Here is a 10,000-nt window from a genome sequence, read left to right as displayed (position 1 = left end):
CCAAAAAAAAGGCGTGAATTTGACTAAGTGCCTAGGAGGATGTCCCTTTAAGAAGGCCGACGTGCTATGGTTCTCCACCTGGGTCAGGAAAGCAAAATTGTCCCTCTCCTCGCTGGAAGTCCAAAAAAAAGGCGTGAATTTGACTAAGTGCCTAGGAGCATTTCCCTTTAAGAAGGCCGACGTGCTATGGTTCTCCACCTGGGTCAGGAAAGCAAAATTGTCCCTCTCCTCGCTGGAAGTCCAAAAAAAAGGCGTAAATTTGACTAAGTGCCTAGGAGCATTTCCCTTTAAGAAGGCCGACCTGCTATGGTTCTCCACCTGGGTACGGAACGCCAAATTAGTCCCTCTCCTCGCTGGAAGTCCAAAAAAAAGGCGTGAATTTGACTAAGTGCCTAGGAGGATGTCCCTTTAAGAAGGCCGACGTGCTATGGTTCTCCACCTGGGTCAGGAAAGCAAAATTGTCCCTCTCCTCGCTGGAAGTCCAAAAAAAAGGCGTGAATTTGACTAAGTGCCTAGGAGCATTTCCCTTTAAGAAGGCCGACGTGCTATGGTTCTCCACCTGGGTCAGGAAAGCAAAATTGTCCCTCTCCTCGCTGGAAGTCCAAAAAAAAGGCGTAAATTTGACTAAGTGCCTAGGAGGATGTCCCTTAAAGAAGGCCGACGTGCTATGGTTCTCCACCTGGGTCTGGAACGCCAAATTAGTCCCTCTCCTCGCTGGAAGTCCAAAAAAAAAGGTGTAAATTTGACTAAGTGTCTAGGAGCATTTCCCTTTAAGAAGGCTGACCTGCTATGGTTCTCCACCCGGGTGCGGAAAGCAAAATTAGTCCCTCTCCTCGCTGGAAGTCCAAAAAAAAGGCGGAAATTTGACTAAGTGCCTAGGAGGATGTCCCTTTAAGAAGGCTGACCTGCGATGGTTCTCCACCCGGGTACGGAAAGCAAAATTAGTCCCTCTCCTCGCTGGAAGTCCAAAAAAAAGGCGTAAATTTGACTAAGTGCCTAGGAGCATTTCCCTTTAAGAAGGCCGACCTGCTATGGTTCTCCACCCGGGTCTGGAACGCAAAATTGTCCCTCTCCTCGCTGGAAGTCCAAAAAAAAAGGTGTAAATTTGACTAAGTGTCTAGGAGCATTTCCCTTTAAGAAGGCCGACCTGCTATGGTTCTCCACCCGGGTCCGGAACTCAAAATTAGTCCCTCTCCTAGTTGGAAGTCATCAAAAAAAGGCGGAAATTTGACTAAGTGCCATCATTTTAGAGTACCAGGACTATAGCTGGGGAATTGGAGCCCTCTGGTGGACACTCGCTGCAAATGCACCCTGAATTAAACACATTATTTCCAGTTCTTTTGGGGCCCTATATTCAGACGGTGTGGAGCCCTCCAGTGGACTCCCGCCTCCAATGCACCCCCATAATTATAGACATCACCCCCCAAATTAAAGGCATCATTTCCAGTTCTTTTGGGCCCCTATTTTCAGACGGTTTGGCGTATTTCCTTGACGCCGGGGAGTCCTACAGGTGTTCCCGGGGAATGAGAGGCCTTTTGTGGGCCAGAAAGAGTGGGGAACCCTTGGAGCCCCTATTTTCAGACAGTTTGGCTTATTTCGGTGACGCCGGGGCGTCCATCAGGTCTTCCCGGGGAATGAGAGGCCTTTTGTGGCCATATGTCAACAAAAGAGTGGGGAAATGGAGCCCTCCGGTGGACTCCCGCTGCAAATGCACCCCCCAAATTAAATACATTAATTCCAGGCCTTTTGGGGCCCTATATTCAGACGGTGTGGAGCCCTCCAGTGGACTCCCGCCTCCAATGCACCCCCATAATTATAGACATCACCCCCCAAATTAAAGACATTATTTCCAGTTCTTTTGGGCCCCTATTTTCAGACGGTTTGGCGTATTTCCTTGACGCCGGGGAGTCCTACAGGTGTTCCCGGGGAATGAGAGGCCTTTTGTGGGCCAGAAAGAGTGGGGAACCCTTGGAGCCCCTATTTTCAGACAGTTTGGCTTATTTCGGTGACGCCGGGGCGTCCATCAGGTCTTCCCGGGGAATGAGAGGCCTTTTGGGGCCATACATAGGTCAACAAAAGAGTGGGGAAATGGAGCCCTCCGGTGGACTCCCGCTGCAAATGCACCCCCCAAATTAAATACATTAATTCCAGGCCTTTTGGGGCCCTATATTCAGACGGTGTGGAGCCCTCCAGTGGACTCCCGCCTCCAATGCACCCCCATAATTATAGACATCACCCCCCAAATTAAACACATTATTTCCAGTTCTTTTGGGCCCCTATTTTCAGACGGTTTGGCGTATTTCCTTGACGCCGGGGAGTCCTACAGGTGTTCCCGGGGAATGAGAGGCCTTTTGTGGGCCAGAAAGAGTGGGGAACACTCGGAGCCCCTATTTTCAGACAGTTTGCCGTATTTCGCACAGGGGAAGTGGGGTAGACAAGTGGAGAGTGTCTGGGGAAAAGTCCACAAAATGATCAAAAATCACACCCAGGTACGAGTGCCACAAGTCCCGCCGCGTCCCACCCGAGTCCGAGGTGCCCCCCACATGCCCAAAACGCACCCAGCAAAGGCGCACTGTGATTGGGAAGAAAAGTTGGAAAAGTGGGCAAAAGTCCGGAAAAATGACCAAAAACCACACCCAGGTTAGAGCCCCACACGTCCTGCAGTCGCACCCGAGTCCTGGGATGCCCAACATGTCCAAAAAAATAAAAAAAAGCCCAAAAAATCAAAAAAATCCCCGGGCCGTATCTTGGACGCCGGCGTACCGCGTTCGGCCCTCGTGCCGTAGTTTGGCGACCGATTGTAAAAATTTGCCGCGACCGGCTAGTTTTTTTCCTTGGAGTAAATAGAGAGTAGATCCAGCAGAAAATATGCACTATAAACAAAGAGAGGGAGTTTGGAGGGGGGCAAAAACGCCCTCTTGGAACTTTTGCAGCAGCACACATCAAACTAGCGGGGAGAAGGCATGCATAGCAAAAGTCCACGAAATGATCAAAAATCACACCCAGGTTCGAGTCCCACAAGTCCCGCCGCGTTCCACCAGTGTGCCTGACATGTCCACAACGCACCCAGCAAAGGCGCACTGTGATTGGGAAGAAAAGTTGGGAAAGTGGGCAAAAGTCCCGAATTTGGTCCAAAATCACACCCAGGTTCGAGTCCCACAAGTCCCGCCGCGTTCCACCAGGGTTCCGGGGTGCCTACAATGTCCACAACGCACCCAGCAAAGGCGCACTGTGATTGGGAAGAAAAGTAGGGAAAGTGGGCAAAAGTCCCGAATTTGGTCCAAAATCACACCCAGGTTCGAGTCCCACAAGTCCCGCCGCGTTCCACCAGGGTTCCGGGGTGCCTACAATGTCCACAACGCACCCAGCAAAGGCGCACTGTGATTGGGAAGAAAAGTTGGGAAAGTGGGCAAAAGTCCCGAATTTGGTCCAAAATCACACCCAGGTTCGAGTCCCACAAGTCCCGCCGCGTTCCACCAGGGTTCCGGGGTGCCTACAATGTCCACAACGCACCCAGCAAAGGCGCACTGTGATTGGGAAGAAAAGTAGGGAAAGTGGGCAAAAGTCCCGAATTTGGTCCAAAATCACACCCAGGTTCGAGTCCCACAAGTCCCGCCGCGTTCCACCAGGGTTCCGGGGTGCCTACAATGTCCACAACGCACCCAGCAAAGGCGCACTGTGATTGGGAAGAAAAGTTGGGAAAGTGGGCAAAAGTCCCGAATTTGGTCCAAAATCACACCCAGGTTCGAGTCCCACAAGTCCCGCCGCGTTCCACCAGGGTTCCGGGGTGCCTACAATGTCCACAACTTACCCAGCAAAGGCGCACTGTGATTGGGAAGAAAAGTAGGGAAAGTGGGCAAAAGTCCCGAATTTGGTCCAAAATCACACCCAGGTTCGAGTCCCACAAGTCCCGCCGCGTTCCACCAGGGTTCCGGGGTGCCTACAATGTCCACAACTTACCCAGCAAAGGCGCACTGTGATTGGGAAGAAAAGTTGGGAAAGTGGGCAAAAGTCCCGAATTTGGTCCAAAATCACACCCAGGTTCGAGTCCCACAAGTCCCGCCGCGTTCCACCAGGGTTCCGGGGTGCCTACAATGTCCACAACGCACCCAGCAAAGGCGCACTGTGATTGGGAAGAAAAGTTGGGAAAGTGGGCAAAAGTCCCGAATTTGGTCCAAAATCACACCCAGGTTCGAGTCCCACAAGTCCCGCCGCGTTCCACCAGGGTTCCGGGGTGCCTACAATGTCCACAACGCACCCAGCAAAGGCGCACTGTGATTGGGAAGAAAAGTAGGGAAAGTGGGCAAAAGTCCCGAATTTGGTCCAAAATCACACCCAGGTTCGAGTCCCACAAGTCCCGCCGCGTTCCACCAGGGTTCCGGGGTGCCTACAATGTCCACAACGCACCCAGCAAAGGCGCACTGTGATTGGGAAGAAAAGTTGGGAAAGTGGGCAAAAGTCCCGAATTTGGTCCAAAATCACACCCAGGTTCGAGTCCCACAAGTCCCGCCGCGTTCCACCAGGGTTCCGGGGTGCCTACAATGTCCACAACGCACCCAGCAAAGGCGCACTGTGATTGGGAAGAAAAGTTGGGAAAGTGGGCAAAAGTCCCGAATTTGGTCCAAAATCACACCCAGGTTCGAGTCCCACAAGTCCCGCCGCGTTCCACCAGGGTTCCGGGGTGCCTACAATGTCCACAACGCACCCAGCAAAGGCGCACTGTGATTGGGAAGAAAAGTAGGGAAAGTGGGCAAAAGTCCCGAATTTGGTCCAAAATCACACCCAGGTTCGAGTCCCACAAGTCCCGCCGCGTTCCACCAGGGTTCCGGGGTGCCTACAATGTCCACAACGCACCCAGCAAAGGCGCACTGTGATTGGGAAGAAAAGTTGGGAAAGTGGGCAAAAGTCCCGAATTTGGTCCAAAATCACACCCAGGTTCGAGTCCCACAAGTCCCGCCGCGTTCCACCAGTGTGCCTGACATGTCCACAACGCACCCAGCAAAGGCGCACTGTGATTGGGAAGAAAAGTTGGGAAAGTGGGCAAAAGTCCCGAATTTGGTCCAAAATCACACCCAGGTTCGAGTCCCACAAGTCCCGCCGCGTTCCACCAGGGTTCCGGGGTGCCTACAATGTCCACAACGCACCCAGCAAAGGCGCACTGTGATTGGGAAGAAAAGTAGGGAAAGTGGGCAAAAGTCCCGAATTTGGTCCAAAATCACACCCAGGTTCGAGTCCCACAAGTCCCGCCGCGTTCCACCAGGGTTCCGGGGTGCCTACAATGTCCACAACGCACCCAGCAAAGGCGCACTGTGATTGGGAAGAAAAGTTGGGAAAGTGGGCAAAAGTCCCGAATTTGGTCCAAAATCACACCCAGGTTCGAGTCCCACAAGTCCCGCCGCGTTCCACCAGGGTTCCGGGGTGCCTACAATGTCCACAACGCACCCAGCAAAGGCGCACTGTGATTGGGAAGAAAAGTAGGGAAAGTGGGCAAAAGTCCCGAATTTGGTCCAAAATCACACCCAGGTTCGAGTCCCACAAGTCCCGCCGCGTTCCACCAGGGTTCCGGGGTGCCTACAATGTCCACAACGCACCCAGCAAAGGCGCACTGTGATTGGGAAGAAAAGTTGGGAAAGTGGGCAAAAGTCCCGAATTTGGTCCAAAATCACACCCAGGTTCGAGTCCCACAAGTCCCGCCGCGTTCCACCAGGGTTCCGGGGTGCCTACAATGTCCACAACTTACCCAGCAAAGGCGCACTGTGATTGGGAAGAAAAGTAGGGAAAGTGGGCAAAAGTCCCGAATTTGGTCCAAAATCACACCCAGGTTCGAGTCCCACAAGTCCCGCCGCGTTCCACCAGGGTTCCGGGGTGCCTACAATGTCCACAACTTACCCAGCAAAGGCGCACTGTGATTGGGAAGAAAAGTTGGGAAAGTGGGCAAAAGTCCCGAATTTGGTCCAAAATCACACCCAGGTTCGAGTCCCACAAGTCCCGCCGCGTTCCACCAGGGTTCCGGGGTGCCTACAATGTCCACAACGCACCCAGCAAAGGCGCACTGTGATTGGGAAGAAAAGTTGGGAAAGTGGGCAAAAGTCCCGAATTTGGTCCAAAATCACACCCAGGTTCGAGTCCCACAAGTCCCGCCGCGTTCCACCAGGGTTCCGGGGTGCCTACAATGTCCACAACGCACCCAGCAAAGGCGCACTGTGATTGGGAAGAAAAGTAGGGAAAGTGGGCAAAAGTCCCGAATTTGGTCCAAAATCACACCCAGGTTCGAGTCCCACAAGTCCCGCCGCGTTCCACCAGGGTTCCGGGGTGCCTACAATGTCCACAACGCACCCAGCAAAGGCGCACTGTGATTGGGAAGAAAAGTTGGGAAAGTGGGCAAAAGTCCCGAATTTGGTCCAAAATCACACCCAGGTTCGAGTCCCACAAGTCCCGCCGCGTTCCACCAGGGTTCCGGGGTGCCTACAATGTCCACAACGCACCCAGCAAAGGCGCACTGTGATTGGGAAGAAAAGTTGGGAAAGTGGGCAAAAGTCCCGAATTTGGTCCAAAATCACACCCAGGTTCGAGTCCCACAAGTCCCGCCGCGTTCCACCAGGGTTCCGGGGTGCCTACAATGTCCACAACGCACCCAGCAAAGGCGCACTGTGATTGGGAAGAAAAGTTGGGAAAGTGGGCAAAAGTCCCGAATTTGGTCCAAAATCACACCCAGGTTCGAGTCCCACAAGTCCCGCCGCGTTCCACCAGGGTTCCGGGGTGCCTACAATGTCCACAACGCACCCAGCAAAGGCGCACTGTGATTGGGAAGAAAAGTTGGGAAAGTGGGCAAAAGTCCCGAATTTGGTCCAAAATCACACCCAGGTTCGAGTCCCACAAGTCCCGCCGCGTTCCACCAGTGTCTCGGGGTGCCTACAAGGTCCACAACGCACCCAGCAAAGGCGCACTGTGATTGGGAAGAAAAGTTGGGAAAGTGGGCAAAAGTCCCGAATTTGGTCCAAAATCACACCCAGGTTCGAGTCCCACAAGTCCCGCCGCGTTCCACCAGGGTTCCGGGGTGCCTACAATGTCCACAACTTACCCAGCAAAGGCGCACTGTGATTGGGAAGAAAAGTTGGGAAAGTGGGCAAAAGTCCCGAATTTGGTCCAAAATCACACCCAGGTTCGAGTCCCACAAGTCCCGCCGCGTTCCACCAGTGTCTCGGGGTGCCTACAATGTCCACAACACACCCAGCAAAGGCGCACTGTGATTGGGAAGAAAAGTTGGGAAAGTGGGCAAAAGTCCCGAATTTGGTCCAAAATCACACCCAGGTTCGAGTCCCACAAGTCCCGCCGCGTTCCACCAGTGTCTCGGGGTGCCTACAATGTCCACAACACACCCAGCAAAGGTGCACTGTGAGTGGGCAAGAAAAGTTGGGAAAGTGGGCAAAAGTCCCGAATTTGGTCCAAAATCACACCCAGGTTCGAGTCCCACAAGTCCCGCCGCGTTCCACCAGTGTCTCGGGGTGCCTACAATGTCCACAACGCACCCAGCAAAGGCGCACTGTGATTGGGAAGAAAAGTTGGGAAAGTGGGCAAAAGTCCCGAATTTGGTCCAAAATCACACCCAGGTTCGAGTCCCACAAGTCCCGCCGCGTTCCACCAGTGTCTCGGGGTGCCTACAATGTCCACAACACACCCAGCAAAGGCGCACTGTGATTGGGAAGAAAAGTTGGGAAAGTGGGCAAAAGTCCCGAATTTGGTCCAAAATCACACCCAGGTTCGAGTCCCACAAGTCCCGCCGCGTTCCACCAGTGTCTCGGGGTGCCTACAATGTCCACAACACACCCAGCAAAGGTGCACTGTGAGTGGGCAAGAAAAGTTGGGAAAGTGGGCAAAAGTCCCGAATTTGGTCCAAAATCACACCCAGGTTCGAGTCCCACAAGTCCCGCCGCGTTCCACCAGTGTCTCGGGGTGCCTACAATGTCCACAACGCACCCAGCAAAGGCGCACTGTGATTGGGAAGAAAAGTTGGGAAAGTGGGCAAAAGTCCCGAATTTGGTCCAAAATCACACCCAGGTTCGAGTCCCACAAGTCCCGCCGCGTTCCACCAGGGTTCCGGGGTGCCTACAATGTCCACAACGCACCCAGCAAAGGCGCACTGTGATTGGGAAGAAAAGTTGGGAAAGTGGGCAAAAGTCCCGAATTTTATCCAAAATTATACCCAGGTTCGAGTCCCACAAGTCCCGCCGCGTTCCACCAGTGTCTCGGGGTGCCTACAATGTCCACAACTTACCCAGCAAAGGTGCACTGTGATTGGGAAGAAAAGTTGGGAAAGTGGGCAAAAGTCCCGAATTTGGTCCAAAATCACACCCAGGTTCGAGTCCCACAAGTCCCGCCGCGTTCCACCAGGGTTCCGGGGTGCCTACAATGTCCACAACGCACCCAGCAAAGGCGCACTGTGATTGGGAAGAAAAGTTGGGAAAGTGGGCAAAAGTCCCGAATTTGGTCCAAAATCACACCCAGGTTCGAGTCCCACAAGTCCCGCCGCGTTCCACCAGGGTTCCGGGGTGCCTACAATGTCCACAACGCACCCAGCAAAGGCGCACTGTGATTGGGAAGAAAAGTTGGGAAAGTGGGCAAAAGTCCCGAATTTGATCCAAAATTATGCCCGGGTTGGAGTACCACGAGTCCGGCCGCGTTCCACCGGTGTCCCGGGGGGTGCCTGGCATGTCCACAACTTACCCAGCAAAGGCGCACTGTGATTGGGAAGAAAAGTTGGGAAAGTGGGCAAAAGTCCCGAATTTGATCCAAAATTATGCCCGGGTTGGAGTACCACGAGTCCGGCCGCGTTCCACCGGTGTCCCGGGGGTGCCTGGCATGTCCACAACTTACCCAGCAAAGGCGCACTGTGATTGGGAAGAAAAGTTGGGAAAGTGGGCAAAAGTCCCGAATTTGATCCAATATTATGCCCGGGTTGGAGTACCACGAGTCCGGCCGCGTTCCACCGGTGTCCCGGGGGTGCCTGCCATGTCCACAACTTACCCAGCAAAGGCGCACTGTGATTCGGAAGAAAAGTTGGGAAAGTGGGGAAAAAAAGGACCGGGAAATATCCAAAATTATGCCCGGGTTGGAGTACCACGAGTCCGGCCGCGTTCCACCGATGTCCCGGGGGTGCCTGGCACGTCCACAACTTACCCAGCAAAGGCGCACTGTCAGTGGGGAAGACCAAACATGTCTCGGATGCTTTCCAAGTACCTTAACGAGAGAGGCTAAAAAGCACCTGTTTTTACCTTCTCTCGTTGTTGTACTTAGAAAAAAAACGAGAAAATAAAAAATCTGGGTTTTTTTCTAAGTACCTTAACGAGAGAGGCTAAAAAAAACCATTTTTTACCTTCTCTCGTTGTTGTACTTAGAAAAAAAACGAGAAAAAAAATTTTCCCCATTCATTTCAATGGGAGTTCATTTTTTTTTTGGGATTTTTTCTAAGTACCTTAACGAGAGAGGCTTAATTTTTCACCTACTTTTTACCTTCTCTCGATTTTTCGTTTTTTACCTGGTCGACCAAAACACCTCCATCTCGTTACTATGTGCACCATGTCTGACAGGCTGAAATCACAGGGAACGCGTCCGAGTCAAAGTGAGCTATTTTCGGACACAAATATGGTGTTTTTCCCCTCTATCCTCTGGTCCTTTTTTCAAACTGATCTTCCAGCATCTGAGCGACAGGGGCTCATGCAGACACCTGTGTCCGCCCGAGGGGCGCCTTCCCGGACACATATATGGTGCTTCCCCCCTCTTTACCCCGGTCCTTTTTCAAACTGATCTTCCAGCATCTGAGCGACAGGGGCTCATGCAGACACCTGTGTCCGCCCGAGGGGCGCCTTCCCGGACACATATATGGTGCTTCCCCCCTCTTTACCCCGGTCCTTTTTCAAACTGATCTTCCAGCATCTGAGCGACAGGGGCTCATGCAGACACCTGTGTCCGCCCGAGGGGCGCCTTCCCGGACACATATATG

The sequence above is a fragment of the Nerophis lumbriciformis genome, unplaced genomic scaffold, assembly GCF_033978685.3.
Source record: "Nerophis lumbriciformis unplaced genomic scaffold, RoL_Nlum_v2.1 HiC_scaffold_62, whole genome shotgun sequence".
Lineage (NCBI taxonomy): Eukaryota > Metazoa > Chordata > Actinopteri > Syngnathiformes > Syngnathidae > Nerophis > Nerophis lumbriciformis.
This window is presented reverse-complemented; position numbering follows the sequence as displayed.